Here is a 22,163-nt window from a genome sequence, read left to right on the forward strand (position 1 = left end):
GTATGAGCCACCCATTCCACTCTTAGGTGCTTTTTCAACAGGAGTGGAAACATATGTCCCCCCCCCCAAAGACTTGCACGTGACTGCTCACAGCACCTTTATTTATAATGGCCTAAAATGGAAAGGGTACAAATGCCCATCAAGAGGTGAACGGGTACAGAAACTGAGGTGTGGTTACACAGTGGAACAGTGGTCACCAATAAAAAGAAACAGACTCATACACACACAGATAAACCTTAGAAGCCTCTTGGTGACTAAAAGAAGCCAGGTGAAAGCGTACATGTTATATGATTCCATTTAAATGAAGGATCAGAACAGGCAAAACCTACGCTATATTGAGAGAAATCATATTAATACTTGCCTAAGGCAGGGATTAGGACTCTATCAACTGCAAAGGGGCGTAAGGAAGATTTGGGGGGTAATGAGAATATTTGATATCTTAATGGTGGTGATGGCTGCACAGATGTATACATTTGTCAAAACTCATCAAACTGGAGTCCTAAAATAAGTACATTCAATTGTATGTAAAAATACTCACTACTGGATGAATATTAAACCAGACAAAGTTCATTTTTTAAAAAATGATCCAGGCCCAGGGTTTCCACTGAAGAAGACTGATCGAGAGAGATCACTCTGTGTGTCTCTAGAGACATCTGAAAGTCATGCTGTGTTTCTTAAGTCCAATGGAATTCTGTTTAATTGATATAAAAACACTATAGGGACCAAGATGGAGTAGATACACTTCTCCCTAACCCTCCTGCTAAGTATAGCTAAAAAGCTGGACATTATCGAGCAAATACAAGACTCTGGGTGCCTGGGTGGCTCAGTCGGTTGAGCATCTGACTTTGGCTCAAGTCATGATCTCACAGTTTGCAAGTCTGAGTCCCGCTTTGGGTGAACACCACTTCTCTTTCTCTGTTTCTCTGTCTCTCCCTCTCTCTCTCAACCCTCATGGGATTCTCTCCCTCTCTCTCTGCCCCTTGCTCACTTGCATCCTCTCTCTCTCTCTAAAAAAGGTAAAAATAAAGCAAGTACAAGACTTTGAAAGTGGACCGAAAAAGGAAGTCTGGGGAGCAACCTCAGAACTCAGGGAATGATGTGACAGTGAGTTCCCTGAGTTTTGTTTATGTCTCATGTATCTTGGGTGAAATGCCAAGAAACGAGCCACTCATGAACACCAATGGGTACATACCAAAAGAAGAAAAAGGCCTCCAAAGAAGCCTGCTCTTTCTAGCCCAAGGACCAGGAAAGCATAAGGCTAGCAAGACAGAAAACTTGAAACAATAACCACCCTTCTCAAGCCAAACACCATGGAAACAACCAAGCCCCCCACTCCGCCCCCTGACCTGGTAACAAAGGTACCCCAAGCAGCAGAACTTGATGTTCTTCATTAGGGGAGTATTATTTCTTCTAACAACAACAACAACAACAACAACAACCTAGGAAACAAAAACTGTTAACATTTTCAATGGCACTGGCTATGCTTTAAAGTACTCATGGTTAGTGGTGGTTATAATACCATACGCGTGCCTCACTTTTGGAGGAGCTAAGATATCCAAATCGTCCTTATATCACTGTTTTCTGTGACTATTATACCGTCAGATTTCTAATACAGATATTAGATTCCAATCATTCTCAGACTGGAACTTAGATGTACAAAACATAGCCAGGCTTCTCTGACAACCCCAAATTCAAGGGGGGAAACGCTTAGCAAACTGTCAGGGTGATTTTGTAACCAAATTATCTTTGGCATTTCCTAGATGGCCACTTGGTGTTGCCCAAGTATTTACTTCTACTTCCCACTGATTTAACCAAGGGCATGGCACATATGAACAAAGAAGGAATTCTAAGAATAATTAGATGTGAGTTACACGCTCCACAATTTTGCCAGTGTAACTCAAGAGTACTGTAAGAACTGCCCCATTTATCAGGCCCACAGTATGAGGAAAACTCTGAGGACAAAGAAGGCAACTCATCCTTCTCCTTGAAGGATATTTATAATTATTCAGACCTAACAAATAAAATGTTATCCTTATAAATGTATGCACTGGTATTTGTATATTTTCAGGATGGACAGAAAAAAGTCATAAGCAAGTATCTGTCAGCTAATATAAAAGACCTTATTCAATGTTAGAAATGCCTTCTCCATTAAGAGTGAGTGGGCATTTTACAGGACATTGTAAACAGTTTGTAAAGCTTTATAACACCAACAGTGTCTCCAACCACCAACATAATCCAGATCCAACAGGAATAGTAAAAATATGAAAACTGTATTTGAAAAGAAACTTGCCATAATATATATTAAAAATGGCCCTGCCCACAGCATGAACAGGAAATCTATTGCTTATAAAAGACTGGCACTCTCCTCATATGAAGTATTAATTTGTAGAACTTTCAGTCCTCCCAACATTTCCGGCAGAATATACATCAGCTAAATGGTGCTGTGTTGAATTTTAACAACACATATGGGATGCAACTTTTCACTCACAGGTAAGAGAGGCTCTACAATCGACCCAGTTGATCATGAAGCAACAATGTTTTCACATTGGGGTTCATCAGTTTTCACTGGAAGGGGTTTTATAAAGCCCCTCTAACACATATGGCTGTCAAATATGAAGTTCTTTTTTTTTTAAATTTTTTTTTAACATTTATTTTTGAGACAGAGAGAGACAGAGCATGAACGGGGGAGGGGCAGAGAGAGAGGGAGACACAGAACCCAAAACAGGCTCCAGGCTCTGAGCGGTCAGCACAGAGCCCGACGCGGGGCTCGAACTCACGGACCGCGAGATCGTGACCTGAGCTGAAGTCGGACGCTTAGCCGACTGAGCCACCCAGGCGCCCCAAATACGAAGTTCTTTTATCTTAAACCCCTACGTCCCACAATAAGCAGACGTCAGTCCCCTTCAACATATAAATCTATGCTCTTCATGTCTCTTTTTCTGCCTAGACACAGGGATTAGCGACCTCCTCTCCACTATGTTCCAAATCAGTAGTGGCACCATGAAGTGTCCCAAGGGCGACCTGAAGCTCCAAGATCAACAGACAGACCTGCTACTCTAACCTATGCCTGCCAAGTAACACGTTCCAACCTGTGTTCCTCTGTTGTTCGACAATCTTCCCGAACGAACGCTAAGTCCATCCCATTACAACTGGGAAGACTGAAGAAAATTTCCAAGGAGACATTTTTCAACCTACCTGTTGTCAACAAGAAGGCAGGTCTAGTGCCCATCGCGAGTATCAGCAGCACACGACAGTGATCACACACCATGATGTTTGCTATTTTGCTGCTTTGCTCCATCTGAACTTTCTGGTTTGGTCAATGAGTCATGACTGGGAGGTAAAGGGGATTCACTTTCAAAGACCAAGACGGACTGTCTCTGACACCTTGCCTTGACCTAGTTTACTGTCACTGGGGTCTTGCATTCAGGAGCTAAAGGACACAATAACATTTTGTTCCTTTGATTATCACACTAATACACAAACTACTTAAAAGCTTCTAAACGGTGGGTCAGCTCTCATGCGCCACAAGGCGCTAAGGGAAAAATCCCTATAAGAAGGGTACCTTTCACATGAGATACGAAGCGTGACAGGCAGTGGAAGTTTAAAAAAACAAAGTTCCTTTAACGTTACGAGTGACACAACTAGTCTAACTTCACAGACTGTACTTTCCTCTTCCAACTCAGTGGGAAGATACAAAGATAACTAGCAACTGATAGATCAGTGTGCCAGGACGTTGATGAATCTGTGTCGTCAGAAGACAGCATTTCATCCTATCCTAGGCCACGATAAAAATCAGCCCAAACACTGGTAGAGTATAATGCCACCTTGTTTCTAGATGACAGGTACAGTTAGAAAGGAAACAACAGCTTACATGAAAAATTAATACTTACAACACGTTGCAGAAGCTGAACCCTGAAAAGAATGTATTCTGAATTTTCTCGACTGGACACTAACAAATAGTGAACACTACATATTTAAGAGTAGGCTTGGAAAATAAATCTGAAGGACCAAATGTAAGAAATTTTATGAAGAATCAAATTTTAAAATAAAGCATTGCTAAAGGAGGCGACAAAGAGAAGCACCTGGGTGGCTCAGTCGGTTGAGTGTCCGTCTCTCGATTTTGGCTCAGGTCATGGGTCTCATGGTTCGTGAGACTGAGCCCCACAACGGGCTGCATGGGACAGCATGGAGCCTGCTTGAGATTCTCTCTCTCCCTCTGTCTTTGCCATTCCCCCACCCACTCGCTCTCAAAATAGATAAACTTAAAAAAAAAAAAAAAAAGGCAATATGGGGCTCCTGGGTGGCTCAGTCAGTTACGCATCAGACTTCTGCTCAGGTCATGATCTTAGCATCCATGAGGTCGAGCTCCTCATCGGGCTCTGTGCTGACAGCTGGAGGCTGGAGCCTGCTTCGGATTCTGTGCCTCCCTCTCTCTCTGCCCCTCCCCTGCTCATGCTCTGTCTCTCTCTCTCTCAAAAATAAATAAACAGTAAAAAAACGGGGAGGGGCAACAAAGAGAATTGTAGACTAAGAAAATAAGAAGTTGTTCATTGCATTTGTTTAAAATTGTTTTACTTTTCTTTTTTAAATGACTTTAATTACACAAAATAGATTAATCATAATTCTTGATTCATAGGACACATTTGTTCATAGTTCATCCTGGACTGGGCTTGGGCCTCTACGTAAATATGTTTGAGTGTATTCGAATAATACAATGATCACCTGAGACCTCAACACACAACACAAGAATTGGAACTCTGACCCTAAAATCTACTGAAAACTACTCTTCCCTTATCCTTCTCCCCACTTTACACCATCCAGCTCAGGGGCAACCACCATCCCAAATTTACGTTTATGATTCCCTTGCTTTAAAAAAAATAATGTTTTATGGGGCACCTCAGTGGCTCAGTCAGTCGGGCATCCCACTCCTAACTTCAGCTCAAGTCGTGATCTCATGGTTTGTGACTTCAAGCCCCACATCAGACTCTGCACTGATGGCACAGAGCCTGTTTGGGATTCTCTCTCTCCTCTCTCTCTGCCACTCCCCTGCTGGGGCTCTCTCTCCCTCTCTCTCAAAATAAATAAACTTTAAAAAAAGTTAAAAATAATAAAAATAAAATAAATGTTTTATCACATATATATGATTGCCTAAATTATAGATTGTTTTTGAGTGTATAACTTATTTATCCATTCTCCTGTTAATTTACCCATTCTCCTATCAGTGAACATCTGGATTTAATTTTTTTTTTTTTTTTAGGTAGACTTCATGTCCAGTGTGGAGCTCAATGTAGGACTTAAACTCACGATTCTGAGATCAACACCTGAGCTGAGATCAAGGGTCAGACACTTAACTAATTGGGTCACGTAGGTGCCCCCAACATTTGGATTTATTTCTGTTTTTTTGCTATTATGAATGGCACTGAGCTTTTTTATTTTTATTATTATGATTATTATTTTTAATATCTTCTGATGCACATGGGCAAGAATTTCTCTGTGGCTTATAGTAATTACTCTGCCATAAGATAAGGGAATGCTCAACTTCATGAGATAATCCAAAGTGTTTTCCAAAGCAGTGGTTCTTATTCAAACTCTCACTCAATAGTAAATAGGTGATCTCTTGGTCCACAATCTCTCCAAATTTGGTATTGTCAAACTTTTTTTTTAAATTTTTTTAACGTTCACTTATTTTTTGAGAGACAGAGAGAGACAAAGCGTGAGCAGGGGAAGGGCATAGAGAGGGAGATGCAGAATCTGAAGCAGGCTCCAGGCCCTGAGCTCTCAGCACAGAGCCCAAACAGGGCTTGAACCCACGAACCATGAGATCATGACCTGAACCGAAGTCGGACGCTTAACTGACTGAGCCACCCAGGGACCCTAGTATTGTCAAACTTCTTAATAGTTGCCGATTGAATAGAATAGAATGTCTCATTCATTTTCCTGATTACCGAGGTTGAGCAAAAGTTTGTGAGTTTGTTGGCCATGTTTCCTCTTCTGTGAAATCCCTATAAATGTATTTTGCCAGTTTTCTACTGGACTGTCATTTGTTATTAATTCACAGGAGCTCCTTATACTGTGTTGATATGATATTAACACTTTGTAGGTTTCATGTATTGCAAATGCTTCTTCCAATTTGTAGTCTGTCTTTTTCTTTTTGATGAAAGTTCTTAATTTTGCTACAGTCAAGAATTTCATTCTCCTTTTATGGTTACATATCTTTTTGCATCTCGTTCTCCTACATTTTCCACTAAATATTTTAAAGTTTTGCTTCTGACATTTAAGTCCTTGATCCATCTGGAATTAATTTTTATAGCTAGAGATAGGAATATAATTTCATTTTTTCCCTGTGTCAACAACCATTCTTTTCTAGTCCTATCTATTGAAAAGTCCCTCCTTTCCTTACTGATTTGCCATGCTACCTATGTTACATATCAAAGATTAAATATGTGGAGGTCTGTTTGGAGACTATTCTGTTTCATGAACCAGTTTCATTGGTCAGTTTGCTTATCTTTGTGGCAACACCACACTATCTTAAGTGTCGAAGCTTCACACAAGTCCTGATATTTGGCAGGATAAATCCCTCTTTCTTCTATAATGGTGTCTTAGATGTTCTTGGCTCTTTTCACTTTTTTCTATTTTAAGATCTGATCGCAAGTCTGCTTTTTTCTCTTGGTACTGTTTAGAACGACCGTGCTTAGCCCTGGGAAAGATGCTAGTGAACGATAATAATCTAAGGAATATAAAAATAAAACATTCCCTCTTCTCTATTGCGGAAAAGCAGAAAATCTCCTGAATCATATAGTTAGTTCTGATAAATCGGTACATTGAAAGCATTCACAGTGATATTAATTAATCTTGATTGAATTTCTGCTTAACTTGGAATCTCAACATACATAGACTTAAAAGATTATTGCTCTGTTCTATGAAATGTAACCTATAACCCCTACAATTCTGCCATTCTAGCTGGCTGTCTTACTTAATAATCCATTGCTTTGTTTAACAATATGCAAATTGGCATCAATATCAGTGAGGTTTCTTAGTTACTCTAGAGGAAACTTCACCTTCAATTACCAAGGTGACTTATGCATGAGTAACAAATCTTCCAGCTCCTTTTTTTTCTTTCCATCATAGCATTCACAGAAAACAATATTCCTACAGCAGATGGGGATAAATGGACCACAGTGCTTGTGACCTGAGGTGAGTGGCTCAGGGTCTCGGGTGTTCCAGGCCTCACTGAGCCTTCCTGATAGCTGAGAGCATCGGTCATCTCCACACACCTATAACATACGGTGCCCCAGAACATAAATCAGAATGCTCTGCTTTATTCAAATGAAGAGTTGACTCTATCTCATTTTAACTAAATCAACAAATAAGCACTTATGTATACTTAAAATCTGGTTCCGTTTATGTCCCTTTACAAAGCCAGTTGCTTCAACTGAACCACAAGCAAATGCAGAGAAAACATAAGTTAAGCACATATGCTTTCTGTGAGATACTATTCCAAAATCTAATTTAAACCTAATTAGGAATGCCAATAAAAACTTCAAACACTGAACTCATTAATTTCTACATTATTTTACTTTAATGTACTTATTTCTTTTTATGAATTTACTGTTTTTAAAAATGCTCATCTTAAAAATATATATAGCAGACTAATATAGCAAAAGACAAAGAAGATGGTAAAGAACCATTCTCAACCCCACAACCTAGAAATAACCATCATTAATATAGGAAAATACCATACCATCCACCTCTCTGGGAACACATGCAGATAAATAGGAAGATAAAAAGATAAATGATGGTAGGATGGATAGACGAAAATAACTCTGAATAAATGAGATCACTATAATTCTAATTCTGATGCAAAATTTTACATTTGCCTTTAATTTGAATTTTGAAGCTCTGTTGTTTGGTACACACACAATTTATATCTCTATGTCTTCTTGGTGGATTTTTAAAAACAATTCTATAATGCGCTTTTATATCCCTTTTAATTTTTTCTCTTAAGTCTGTTTACCTGTTATCTTTATCTGTTACCAATTTTAATATTAGCATATATATCTTTTTTTTTACCCTTTAACTTTCAACCTACCTATACTGTTGTGTTTGAAGTGAATTTCTAGTACACAGCATGTACATATTTTCTTTTTTTATTTTAAATTTATTCTGCTAATCTTTGTCCTTTACTTAGTGTTTTTAGACCATTTATCCTTAAAGTAAGTCTTGAAATGTTGGAGCTTAAGTCTGCTATTATTTATTTTCTCCTTGTTTCCTCTGTGTCTCTTTTCTTGCTTTCCCATGGGATGCTTTAATCATCTTCTTAGGATTCCATCTTGTTTAATTTATACTGTTTTTGAGTATATTGCTTTGTATAGCTTTCTTAGTGGTTGCTCTAGGTATTACAATATACATATGTAAGTTATCACAGCCTATTGGTATTAATGTTTAACTACTTCAAGTGAAGTATTGAAAGCTTACTTCCATTTAAACCTTTTTACCCTCCCTTATTTTAAAATAGAATTGTTTCAAGTATTTCTTCTACATATTTTGAACACACTACAAATACTGTTGTAATTTTGGCTTCAACCATTGAATAGGATTTCAGAAACTCATGAGGACAGTTCATTATTTTTACCCATTTCACTGTTCTTTTCTTTCTGAAGTTGCAAACCCTCTGTTATCACTGTCATTCTATTTGCAGAGTTTTCTTTTACTATTTTTTAAGGGTAGTCTGCTAGTGACAAAGTCTCTTAGTTTTCTTTCATCCAAGGATGTTTTTATTTTCCCTTCCTTCACAAAGGGTAGTTTCTCTGGACACAATTCACAGTTTCCTATTCTCTTCTATCAGCACTTGAAAAATCTGCCACTTCCTGCTGACCTCCATGGTTTCAGATGAGTAATCTTCTGTTATTTGAGTTGGAGCTTAAGTCTTCTATTTCAGATCTCCAACATTTTTCTCTGATTGCTTTTATGTTTTTTCTTTGCCATTACTTTTCAAAAGTTTGATTATGACATGTCTTGGCACAGATTTCTTTGGTTTGGGATTCGTTTAGTTTCATAAATCTGTAAGTTTGTGTATTTCACCAAATTTGGGAGGAAATTTGCAGTCATTATCTCTTCAAGTGTTTTTTCAGCTCCCTATTCTTTCTTCTCTCATTCTGGAACTCCAATTGTACAAATACAACTTTTGTTGTTCCACAGGACCATAAGGCCCTATTCATTTTTTTTCTAATCTATTTTCTGTTGTTCACGTTGAGTAATTTTTATTCACTGCTCTTAAGTGAATCATTGCTTTTATCTTTTGTCATTTCCACTGTACTGTTGAGCTCATCCAACCCAGTTTTTTATTTTAGTTGTTGTATTTTCTTGAATTTAACAGAAAAATAGATAACTGAAATAAAAGTGAAATCAATGCTGACCTTTAAAGAAATTATTTTTTTCACTCCCTGACAAGATAAGCTATTTCCTCAGTCCCCTTCTCTTCAATATGGGGCATATTAGCAGGACTATCCAAATGATCACTCATTTGGGAGGTAACTCTTGTTTTTTGTCCTCCCAGACATATTAAAGTGATCACATATTCCACAGAGGAAAATAATTTTCCTATAACATATTTAAAGATTTTTAAATAAAATGGCATGGAAATTTTTATTTTTTTTTTTTTTTTTCATTTTGAGACAATAGCAAATATTCTTGGATGTCGTTGTGGTTTTGCGGTCCTAGACTCTGCACCTGCACTGCCCAGTAGCTCTGGACTTATGTTGTTCCTGAGAATGGTCTTGACACCTGGCAGAGCCTTGCCAAAGTTTCTTTCTCTTTCATTAGCTAGCATCTCCTTCTAAAGGTTATAGCCCGACATTACATCATGTTTTGTTACTCCAGGGCAACTCTGCTCATGCCCTTTGGGTAGTTTATATCATCTGGTACTGAGGGAGGTAGGTCTCGTGATCCAACTGCATTCAATCATCTTTACCCAAACGTCTACCATTTTCTTAAAAAGTAGAAACTTCCATTTTTGGTCCTTTCTCAGTGTTATGTGTCCAAAGCAAGACACTGTTAATTTTTGATACTTCAGAATGTGCCTATCATTCCTTCATTGTCATTTATTCAGGTAACATTTACCCCTAGATTACTAATTAAATGTGATTAAGTCCTAGTTAAATTAAATTAATCCTAAAATTTGGCCTAATATAATTTCAGTTACTTTCATTTTAAATGGCTCAAAATTGCTTCCATCCTGTCAACCAAGGTTGCCCAAATGTAAAACATTATTCCTTTTGTTCATCTATTAAGGATGGATATATCTCAGTCTACTTTTTACTGAGATTTGTTCCTATATTCAGATCAATGCATATTGCCTCTTTTCCATCTTGCATCTGGCATGACAAAGACATCCGAGGCTCGGGTCACTGTATTTATTTTCTTTTCCCGATACTGCTTGCTAAGATTTTTGCTGTTTCCTTCATTACTGTACTTCCAACTACTTTTTTAACTTGTAATTTGGCATATTTTAAAAGTTTACCCTGTTGTTTTATCATGACAACCCTATAGTTACCAATTTATTTTATCCCTCTCTCCTGAAATTTCTGGTGTTTGATGCTCTTAATAATATTAGCATAAAAAGCCAGTTGGTTGCTTCTACACTGATGTTGCAAACATCATAAAGTGATGAAGTTGACAGGTGTTTCTTTTTTTAAATGTGCATAATAGGAAAAGTGTTTTGTTGTGGTGGTTTGTTTGTTTTGGACTTTCACAGACTAGATTTAAAGGTTTATGGAAGATGAGACAAATTGCCTGGTGAAAGCTGTATCCTATGGACCACAGGCTGACCTCAGGTAATGGGCATTGGATCTAGCAAAGACATCTTCCTACTTGGGGTGTTTGCATCTTTAAAACAGAAGCCTGGAGAGGGGCTCGGTCAGTTAAGTGTCTGACTCTTGATTTTGGCTCAGGTCATCTCACGGTTCGTGGGTTTGTCATGCGTCGGGCTCTGTGCGGACAGTGTGGAGCCTGCTTGGGATTCTCTCTCTCTCACTCTCTCTGCCCCTCCCCTGCTCTCTCTCAAAAAAAAATTATAGATCTAACTATATATATGTGTATGTATATACACATACATACATACACATATATACATACGTGTGTGTGTGTGTGTGTGTGTGTGTGTGTGTGTGTGTGTATATATATATATATATATACACTTTTTTTTTTTTTTTTTTTTTTAACAGGAGACTGGAGAGGCAGCTATAAAAGGTTTGTTTTAGATGTCTGGGGAGGGAAGAGAATACCTCTATATTCCTCCTCCTCCATTTACATTTTGTTGAACCACTGTCATCTAGGGGGAAAATATGAAAAATAAAAGATCATTATACTGTCTATAATAGGACATGTCACACTGAATGTAATGATTTGTTGATTGTTCATTCCAGGGAAAGAACTGTGAGTTCCTCTAGACAAAGGCCCAGTGTTATTGATATTTCTATCCCAAGGCCTAGAACAGTGCTTGCCCCATGGTTCATTTCAATAAATGTTTGCTTAATAATACCTGGAATATTTAAAACATTTTTCTATGGCTTTGTATCTGGAGGTCAAAATCTTGATTTTCCAGTGCTTGTACATAAAAGGTGTCTATAGCAATGACATTTTCATTTCTGAAGAGGAGGACCAAATCTACAAGGTTATTGTTGCACTGATTATAAGGACAGGTAACTGTCTATTCTTAGATCTGTAAATGTCTGTTTCCTTGGAGGTACTAACACCAGTGTCCATTCCTGGGTGTGCCTTCTTACCTCCACCACTGGGGGACAGCACAGATAGTGAAATCAACTCTATCAGTTTACACAGTGCAGGATCCCTCCACACCAGTTTATAGTACAAAATGAGCCCTTGAAAACATCAGTAAATAGCAAATGGTTGCAAGATGCAATCATTTTAGGTCTTAGGATTAATTTTCCCAAATCTGTAGAAAACCCAGTATATTACCTTAGGCTGTAATCCTATGGCAGAGTCTCATCTGTTAAGTGAGGGGTTGGTTAGTCCTTCTAGCTCTAAGATTGATGGTTTCCATGGTTGATCTTCTCTCTGCCATGCATCCCATTTTGGGTTTTTAAGTTGGGGAGGTAAATAGTAGATGGCCAGGTTCACCTTTAGGTCATGAATGGCTCCTTTCCACAGGGGCCAAAGTCTGGGCACCACGGTCTCTACTTGGAGTCTGGTAGTAAAAACGGATGCAGAGCAAAGAAGTTCCAGAGGCCAGCTTTCTGCAGTAGGGTGCCCTATACAGGGCAGGCTGTGCACGAAGTCGTGTTTGTTGGTCTCGTCAAAAAGCTCCTTCCAGGAGCTGGGCACTATGTACCCTGTAGGAAGCTAGTCGTAAGGCTCTGGCTCTAGACAAGGCACCCAGGCAACAGACAGTGGTCCCTGGCTTGACTATGGCTTTGGATGGCCTGTGGCCCTATTTTCCGAATCTTAAATCTGGACAACAGTCTGACCAGAGGAATGTGTTTCTGAATCTCATGTCAAAAATCTGAAGTGGGGACTGTCCGGGAAACTCTGGCATATGTGATCCTCAGCTCAGTGGTCAACTGTATGAAGGGGCTATTTGCACTTCATCTTGTTCATTGTAATCTTTGACATCAAAATTACGAACAGCTTTCTGCTTCCTTTCCTTCTTCATTTTCCATAAGCAACTCCTTCCATCCTGCCTCCCAATAGGCTATGGTCGATTTGGGAAATTCTAGCCGTGGAAGTGAGGGTTCATAATTGAGACATCTGAATAGAGGGAAGACCAAAGGGACCACCCCTCAAAGGAAAAAAAACAACAACAAAAACCTCTTTAATAGGAATTTAGGTTCTAATATAAATGTGTTGGACAATACTTTTTACCTTCAGACAAGTTTTTAAACAATTGTTGGTGAGGGACCTCAATGAGATTGGGCTGGTAATGTGGTTGGTTGTACTTGGAAGGGGCTGGTCCCTTTTTTTTCTTAGATTTGTCTCCTTATTCTGTTGAGAATCCCTAACAGCAGAGCCTGAGGCAAGGATGTGAGTGTGGAGATTTATCTGGGAAGTGATTCCAGGAACCAAGAGTGAGAGAGCAGGGTGAATGAGGCAGGGAAGAAGGAAAAGCCAAGATAAAGGTGCGTTGTTGAGGTGGCTGCTGTGAGCAGTGGGCTCGTTTCTACCAGGATCTCAAAAGTAGGGCCTGGAAAGCTGTCCAGATTTGTCTGCCTGAAGAAACAGGAGGCTTAAGCCCTTGCCCACCTGCTCCTGTCCTGTATTAGTCGAGGCTTCCTCCAAGACCGTCAACTCAGCGATGTGTCTGGTTTGCATTTGTATAAGGCAAACTCCTACAGTGTTGGAGATGGCCTTGGGGCAGAAAGTTGAGCTCGAGCTTGAAGTAGGAGGCGGGCAGCGCAAGGAAAGTTATGTTTCCGTGGAACTGTCCAGGGCAGCTGAGACTGAAATGAGAAATGGCTGAGAGGGCAGGGCACAGCGTTGGGTTGAGCAGTTGACTTAGGTAACAAGGCCCCTGCCTGGACCCATGCTTTAGAAGGTGCCTCTTTGGTCTTCCCCTGACTGCACTCCTTCCTACCTGGAGCTTGTACCCTCTGTTCTAGACCATTAGGGAATTAGGACCCTGTCTAAATGGCCCTGAGCCTTCAGGGCCTCTTCCCTGGGTCCATCTTCAAAAGACAGACTGCTTGTCCAAAGGATGCCCAAGGTACTGCTGTCTGAAGAGAGTGAGGATGTGTGGACGGAGCCTGAATGGGGCTTAGGGAGTCCACACAAGGGGATGCAAGGCCCCCTATGTGGGGAACAGGGCTGGGGTAAAATGAAAGGGGACTGGCCCAGGGCTGGGGGCTAGCTTTCCCTCAGTCACCACTGCCCTGTACAGAACACCAAGGAGTCTGAAAGTTATGAATTCAACCTTGGCCTCATAGGTCATTACCGTGGCATATTTGTTATGTTAGAGAATAGAGTGTGTTTCATTTAACAATTTGTTTTCTTGATTTCTAACTCATAATTATCTAGACATAAGGCAAATGTGGGTTGGAAGTCAAGTTCCATCACGTTCCAATTTTTGTGGCCTTGAACTAAGAAAAAGGAACCTTGGAAAATAGGCTTTATATGCTTGGATGATTTCATAGAATTCCCAAGTTCATTAGCTTCCGTAATGACTCATGGTTGTTACTAAAATAAACTTTATATTATCTTTACAAAACTGGGGATCTTATTTAGGTCAGCAACTAGAAGGCACTAGACTCAACATTTCTGTGAACTAAGGATATGAATGACTAAAAGCAGGGGAATTATTACCTGAGGGCTGACTCTCAGAATATTACATATGAAATTTTTCCTGTTGACTCAGTGCTGGCTGCAGGTGGGGCAGGAGAGCACCGGGACTGATGCATATCTGGAACAGTAAGGAATGTGGGAAGCAAACTGGAGAGAAACGGGCTCTGTTTTAGGCAAAGGTGAATCTTACAAGATGAAATTTTAGAAGAAAAAAAAAAAGGTGGATTGTGTGGTTGAAGTGGGGACGGCAGAAACTGAGTGGCAAAGAGAAAGAACCAACTGAGAAATGTGAAAATGCATATCAGAAATTGGATCCGTATCTTACACCATATACAAAAATAAACTCAGAATAGATAAAATGTAAATGTAAGACCTGAAAGTGTAAAACTCCCAGAAGAAAACATAAGGGAAAATCTTCGTGACGTTGACCTTGGCAATAATTTTTTTGGATATGTCAACTCCAAAGCAGAGGCAACAAAAGCAAACATAGACAAACAGGAACTACCAAACTAAAAAGTTTCTGCACGGCAAGGAAAACAGTCACTGAGTGAAAAGCCCACCTACAGAATGGGATAAAATATTTGCAAACCACGTGTCAGAGAAGGGGTTAATTTCCAAAATAGTAAAGGGACTCACACAGCTCAATAGCAAAAAAACTCCAAACAACGCGATTTTATTATTATTATTATTTTTTTAATGTTTATTTATTTTTGAGAGAGAGAGAGAGACAGCCCGAGTCGGGTAGGGGCAGAGAGAGAAGGAAACACAGAATCCGAAGCAGGCTCCAGGCTCTGAGCTGTCAGCACAGAGCCCAATGCGGGGCTCAAATTCCTGAACCATGAGCTCATGACTTGAGCCGAAGTCAGACACTTAACCAACGGAGCCACCCAGGTGCCCCCAAAGAACCCAATTTTAAATGGGCTAAAGACTTGAATAGACATTTCTCCAAAAAAGACACACAAATGGCCAACAGGTGTATGAAAAGATGCTCAATTTCACTAATCATCAATACAACTCAAAATCACAATGAGATACAATCTCACACCTACGAAGAAGTGATTATCAGAAAAAAGAAGAAAAGATAGCAAGTGTCACTGGGAATGTTGAGAAATTGAAACATTTGTATACTGTTGGTGGGAATACAAAATGGTGAAGCTGCTATGGAAAAGAGTATAAAGTTTCCTTTAAAAATTAAAAATAAAACTACCATATGACACAGCAATCCCACTCCTGGGAACTTACCCAAAGAATTAAAATCAGGATCTTATAGAGATATTAGCACTCCCGTGTTCCTATTCCCAATAGCCCAGACATGGAAACAACCTAAATACTCAATACAAATAAATGGATAAAGAAAACGCTGCATATCCATACAATGAAGTATTATTCTGCCTTTAAAAAGAAGGAAATCTTGAAAAAAAATATGTGACAGCATGGATGAACCTTGAAGACGTTACGCTAAGTGAAATAAACCAGTCACAAAAGGACAAATATTGCATGATTCCACTTACATGAAGTACCTGTATTTAAATCAGTCAAACTCATAGAAGCAGAGAGTAGAATGGTGATTTCCAGGGGCTAGAGGGAGGGGAAAATGAGGAGTTGTTAATCAACAGGCATCAAGTTTTTTATGCATGGTGAACAAATTCTAGGGGTCTGCTGTACAACATTGTGCCTACAGACAGCAATACTGTAAAATACACTTAAAAATCTGTTAGGAGGGTAGGGGCACCTGGGTGGCTGTTGGTTAGGTGTCTGACTCTTGATTTAGGCTTAGGTCATGATCTCACAGCTCATGAGATCAAGCCCTGCATTGGCCTCTGTGCTGACAGCACGGAGCCTACTTGGGATTCTCTGTCTCCCTCTGTCTGTCCCTGCTCCGCTCACATGCTCTCTCTCAGTCTCTCTCTCTCTCTCTCTCTGTCAAAATATATAAATAAAAACTTTTAAAAAAATCTGTTAGGAGGGTAGATCTCACATTAAGTGCTCTTACCATAACAGAATTTTCTTTTATTTTTAAAAAAAAATTTTTTTAACGTTTATTTATTTTTGAGACAGAGAGAGACAGAGCATGAACAGGGGAGGGTCAGAGAGAGGGAGACACAGAATCTGAAACGGGCTCCAGGCTCTGAGCCGTCAGCCCAGAGCCCGACGCCGGGCTCGAACTCACGGACTGCGAGATCATGACCCGAGCCGAAGTCGGCCGCCCAACTGACTGAGCCACCCAGGCGCCCCCAGAATTTTCTTTTAAATATCGTATCAATGTCCTTTCACATCTCCAATGTCTGGTATTCTTTTGAAAAGCGGGATATGAAGTAGCAATCTTTCAGTCTGTTATTATTAATATTATTATTACTACTATTATTAGAGTGGATAATTATCAAGTGCTCACTATGTGATAAGCTTTCTTCAAAGACCTTTACAAATATTATCTCCAACCATAAGTGTTAAGTAGTATTATTATCCCCTTTTTATAGATCAAGGAGTGGAGGCACAGAGAGTCTAAGTAACTTGACCATGGCGCAGCAGCAAATAATCGACAGAGCGGATGCAAATCCAGGTAGTTTCCTTCTGTTATATGAAATTCAGTATTTTTCTATGTTCATTCTGTTACAAATATACCTGTTTCCACAAGGGTTTTGAAGCTATCTAAAAAACATTTCAGAGTTCAGCTGTTAAATAAGGGGTGAATTCAACCAGCATTTGATGAGGACCCACTAAGTGTGTTAGCACTGTGAGACAATTAAGGATGATACAACCATGAATAGGCAGGAGTTAATTCATCCCTAAATCACTGAACAGCGTATAACATGAGGCAGAAAGTGATAAATGTTCAAAGAGAAGAGCTACAAAATGCTACAAGAATGCAAATGTGAGTAGGCTTATCTCTCTGGGTTGTGGAAGGATTAAGGCATGACCAGGAAGAAGTCACTTGGCTCCTGGGCTAGGCCTTGAAAGATGGGTAAGGTTTTGACATTTAGAGACTGAATTTTGAGGTTCTGGCCTTGTCAATGAATAGATTGTACTCATATGTATTTTTATATCTAGCAAGATTTACTCTTGTACATTTTTAAAGATAATTTATTAAGCACCTACTGTGTGCTCTGTGCTTAGCTAGGCACCAAGGATACAGGGAACATACGACACAGTCTCTGTTCTTGAGTAACTTACACTCTAAAATAGGAAACAGATATGTATATAAATATATTATAATGTGATAGGCATACACAGTGAGTAATCGCCATTTTCTATTCTATTTTCTAGAATATTAAAGTACTTCCTCTTCCTAAAAAAAAAAAAAAAAAAAAAAAAAAGCCCATTACACAAACCCAGAAAAATTTTCAGTGTATAATCCTCATGTTGGTCAAATATTATTTTGTAACTATTAGAACAGTCCAGACTCTAGGGAAAAAATTCCATTATTTTTATAAAAGGTACCATTCACAAATCTCAGAAAAGAAAATAAAGTTCTATACTAGAGGAATAAGATAGCATCTGAACTGTTCTCTTAAAGCTATTAAAGTTCTAAAAATATCTCATGGGCATAAAACCCCAAGTATATGCCAACAAATCCTCATGATGCAAAACTGACACCTTTCCCATCTCCTTTATTATTATTACTTTTTTTGTTGTTGTTTTAAGAGATACAGAGTGGGAGCAGGGGAGGACAGAGAGAGGGGAAGACACAGAATCTGAAGCAGGCTCTAGGCTCTGAGCTGTCCGCACAGAGCCCAACACGGGGCCTGAACTCACAAATCATGAGATCATGACCTGAGCCGAAGTCAGATGCTTCACCAACTGAGCCAGCCAGGCATTCTTCCCATCTCCTTTTTTACAAAAGTTTCCAATTCAGTCTCTTGCAAGACTACTCTTTTTTTTTTAATTTTTTTTTTTTTTAATTTACATCCAAATTGGTTAGTTAGCATATAGTGCAACAATGATTTCAGGAGTAGATTCCTTAGTGCCCCTTACCCATTTGGCCCATCCCCCTTCCCACAACCCCTCCAGTAATCTTCAGTTTGTTCTCCATATTTAAGAGTCTCTTATGTTTTGTCCCCCTCCCTGTTTTTATATTATTTTTGTTTCCCTTCCCTTATGTTCATCTGTTTTGTCTCTTAAAGTCCTCATATGAGTGTGCTCGCTTCGGCAGCACATATACTAAAATTGGAACGATACACAGAAGATTAGCATGGCCCCTGCGCAAGGATGACACGCAAATTCGTGAAGCGTTCCATGTTTTTTTCATATATTGAAAAAAATAAATAAATAAAATAAAGTCCTCATATGAGTGAAGTCATGATTTTTGTCTTTCTCTGACTAATTTCACTTAGCATAATTCCCTCTAGTTCCATCCACGTAGTTGCAAATGGCAAGATTTCACTCTTTCTGATTGCCAAGTAATACTCCATTGTATATGTATACCACATCTTCTTTATCCATTCATCCGTCGACGGACATTTGGGCTCTTTCCATACTTTGGCTATTGTCGATAGTGCTGCTATAAACATGGGGGTGCCTGTGCCCCTTCAAAACAGCACACCTGTATCCCGTGGATAAATGCCTAGTAGTGCAATTGCTGGGTCGTAGGGTAGTTCTATTTTGAGTTTTTGAGGAACCTCCACACTGTTTTCCAGAGTGGCTGCACCAGCTTGCATTCCCACAAGACTACTCTTGATAGCTGCATATTTCCAATTGTGTAGTGCAAGCAAAGGAAAGGCAGAAAGGTAGGAAGGGGCCTAACATTTGTTAAATGCCACCTGCTGTAAGGACCAGGCACTGCCCATGGCATTCGTGTTTATTCTCTTTGATCGTCACATCAACCATAATATGTAGATGTTAATCTCTACTTTACAGACAAGGAAATTCAAACTCTGGGAGAATACATAATCTAACCAAAGTCATGCAGTTTATATATTAAAGGCTGGAGTTATAATCTGTGGGATTCCCAAATCCCACTCCACCATGAAGTTCCTTATTTTATTTTGCAATCAATGTAACTGGGATATTTCTGCCCTAAAATAATAAGTAGGAATACTGGTCTCTATACTTCAACTTAACATCCATGGGTATGCCTTTAGTACTTGTAGGTGTCATTACATTACAACAACTGGCTTTTATTTGAATAGCAGGCATTATACTACATAGAGATTTGTGATATTCTGGTCTAAATTGAATGAAAGCTGTTAGGTTAAGATTAACCTGCTATGTGGGACGCCTGGGTGGCTCTGTTGGTTATGTGTCTGACTTTGGCTCGGGTCATGATCTCGCTGTTCCCAGTTCAAGCCCCACGTCAGGCTCTGTGCTGACACCTCAGAGCCTGGAGCCTGTTTCAGATTCTGTGCCTCCCTCTCTCTCTGCCCCTCCCCTGCTCATGCTCTGTTTCTCTTGCTCTCAAAATAAATAAATATTTAAAAAAAAAAGATTAACCTGATATGTAATTTTAAAGCAACTCCCAGACATTGTCAATTTTACCAAAAAAAAAAAAAAAAGACTAACCTAGTATGGTATCATAAAATAGAAATAAATTGAATTGCTATGGAGTTGCTACTTCTGAATTTAAAACTAGACAAGATGAAGCAGATCTCTACAGTTTTTACTTAAATAATTCATTTTTTAATGTTTATTCTTTTTTGAGAGAGAGAGTGCGAGCACAGGACGGGCAGAGAGAGAGGGAGACACAGAATGTGAAGCAGGCTCCAGGCTCGGAGCTGTCAGCACAGAGCCCTAGGCAGGGCTTGAACTCACAAATCATGAGATCATGACCTGAGCCGAAGTCAGACGCTTAACTGACTGAGCCACCCAGGCGTCCCTTAAATAACGCATTTTTTGATCAAACAACACATAGGCTTACGTATGGGCAAATAAAACCGACCTTAAAATACTAATTTCATTTCCTCTGCTATTTTTTGAAGGAAAAAAAGAAAAAAAAAGATGATGCTGACCTACTATTAGGCAGCAAAACAATGTTTCAAGAAAACCAAGTGACTTGAATAAAGAAAATTCTCAAAGATGAGTAGGTCATAAACCTGCAGACAGCATGGCACAGCAATCAGTGTGTTCAAACTCCAGCGGTATCAACATGTTGACTTGAAGACTGAGGCATATATAAAAGTAATTGTATACTCAGGGGCATGGAATCTGGAAGTCAGCAGACTGCTTCTATGAAGAGTTTCTTTGTTACTTTGTTCTTTGTTACTCTACAGTCTTCCAAAAAATATCTATGATCAAACTGCTTAGTTAGCTTTTAAGAGTGTGACTTTGGGGGGAAAATATGTATGTGTGTGTGTAGCACCATACTTATTTTGTTTTCTTTTCCTAAAAATATTGTAAAAAGCAGGAGGAGCCAAGATGCCGGAACAGCACGGAAGTTTTTTTGTGTGTCTCGCGTCCATGAAATACGGCCAGACCCACACTAAACCATCCTGCACCCCTAGAAAACTGATTGGAGGATTAAGACAACACTCTGCACAACCTGAACCACAGAATTCAGCAGGTACACAGCGCAGAGAGGTGAACTGTGGGAGGTAGAAGTCACAGAGGGCAGGGAGCTTTGTGTGGGGAGAGAGGACAGAGATGGGAGTGGGGGGGAGTATGGGAAAAGCACCACCATCCCCCCACCAAAACAGCCGGAGAGAAAGTGGAAAAGTGGAAATAGCCACAGGGACTGAACTAAAAAGGGAGAAAGGAGAACGGAGAGGGTTTAAATTCCATTAAGACTCTATAAACAGGGAGACCGCAGAGCCTGAAACTCCGCAGCTCCATATGTGGCAGTGCTCTGGTGGGAAAGGCGAATCCCCAGGAGCAGGGTGAAGTCTGGGGGGTCCTCAGGTCACATGGGGAGAGGCGGTTCCCCTGCTGGGAGGACATTCGGTAGAGGCTGTGCGGCCACCCCACAGGCAAATGTGCCAGCGGACCCCTTCAGAGAACAATCAGATTTTCAGGTGCTGGAACAAGGCCATTAAGGGTGAAGCCTGGTGCCAGATGTGTGTTGCGATGTTCCATAATTCCTGAAACGCTGCTGCTACACGATTGTGTGAGCTTTTTCTGGGGCAAGCTGGCACCCAGCCTCAGTCTCTGGGCATCGGCACCAGCACGATCCTGTGACCATTCCTGGGTGCAGCCGGCAGCCGGCCATTGCTCAGCGAGACCCTCTCCCAGACGATCCGAGCAGTCACAGCCACAGTCCCTCAGAAGTGAGGGGTCAGGAAACACAGCCTCATCTGAGATAAAACTCAGGAGGGAGGTGCCGCCTGGCAACCTGATAGGTAGGTCATGGGCAGCATAAAACTGGGGAGTGAATGGAAGCCGGAGATGAAGGGTGGGTGCGTGACTGCTGATCAGGGAGAAGAGAGTTCCGATACTAGAGACTGGGTTGCTGGGTGACGCCATTTTCACCCCTCCCACACATGAGCATACACGCTTGCATATTTTCAGACCACAATGCTATGAAACTCGAAATCAACCACGAGAAAAATTTGGAAAGGTAACAAGTAATTGGAGACTAAAGAAAATTCTACTAAAACATGAATGTGCTAACCAACAAGTTAAAGGGGAAATTTAAAAGTACATGGAAGCAAATGAAAATGGTAACACCACAGCCCAAAACCTCTGGGATACAGCAAAGTGGCCATACGAGGGAAGTATATAGCAATCCAGGCCTTCCTAAAGAAGGAAGAAAGGTCTCAGATACACAACCTCACCTTACGCCTTAAAGAGCTGGAAACATAACAGCAAATAAAACCCAAAACCAGCAGAAGACAGGAAATAATAAAGATTAGAGCAGAAATCAATGCTATCGAAACCAAAAACAAACTAACAAACAAACAGTAGAACAGACTGATGAAACCAGGCGCTGGTTCTTTGAAAGAATT

General features: G+C 40.0%; 1 non-coding gene across 1 annotated transcript; it reads left to right on the forward strand.

Annotated features, from left to right (window-relative positions):
• The first annotated feature begins 18,426 nt into the window (after positions 1–18,426).
• Positions 18,427–18,533, forward strand: LOC132693386 (U6 spliceosomal RNA). Its single transcript, XR_009616772.2, has one exon. It is a non-coding gene; the product is annotated as a U6 spliceosomal RNA (small nuclear RNA).
• The last annotated feature ends 3,630 nt before the right edge of the window (positions 18,534–22,163 follow it).

The sequence above is a fragment of the Panthera onca genome, chromosome B1, assembly GCF_046562875.1.
Source record: "Panthera onca isolate mPanOnc1 chromosome B1, mPanOnc1 haplotype 2, whole genome shotgun sequence".
Lineage (NCBI taxonomy): Eukaryota > Metazoa > Chordata > Mammalia > Carnivora > Felidae > Panthera > Panthera onca.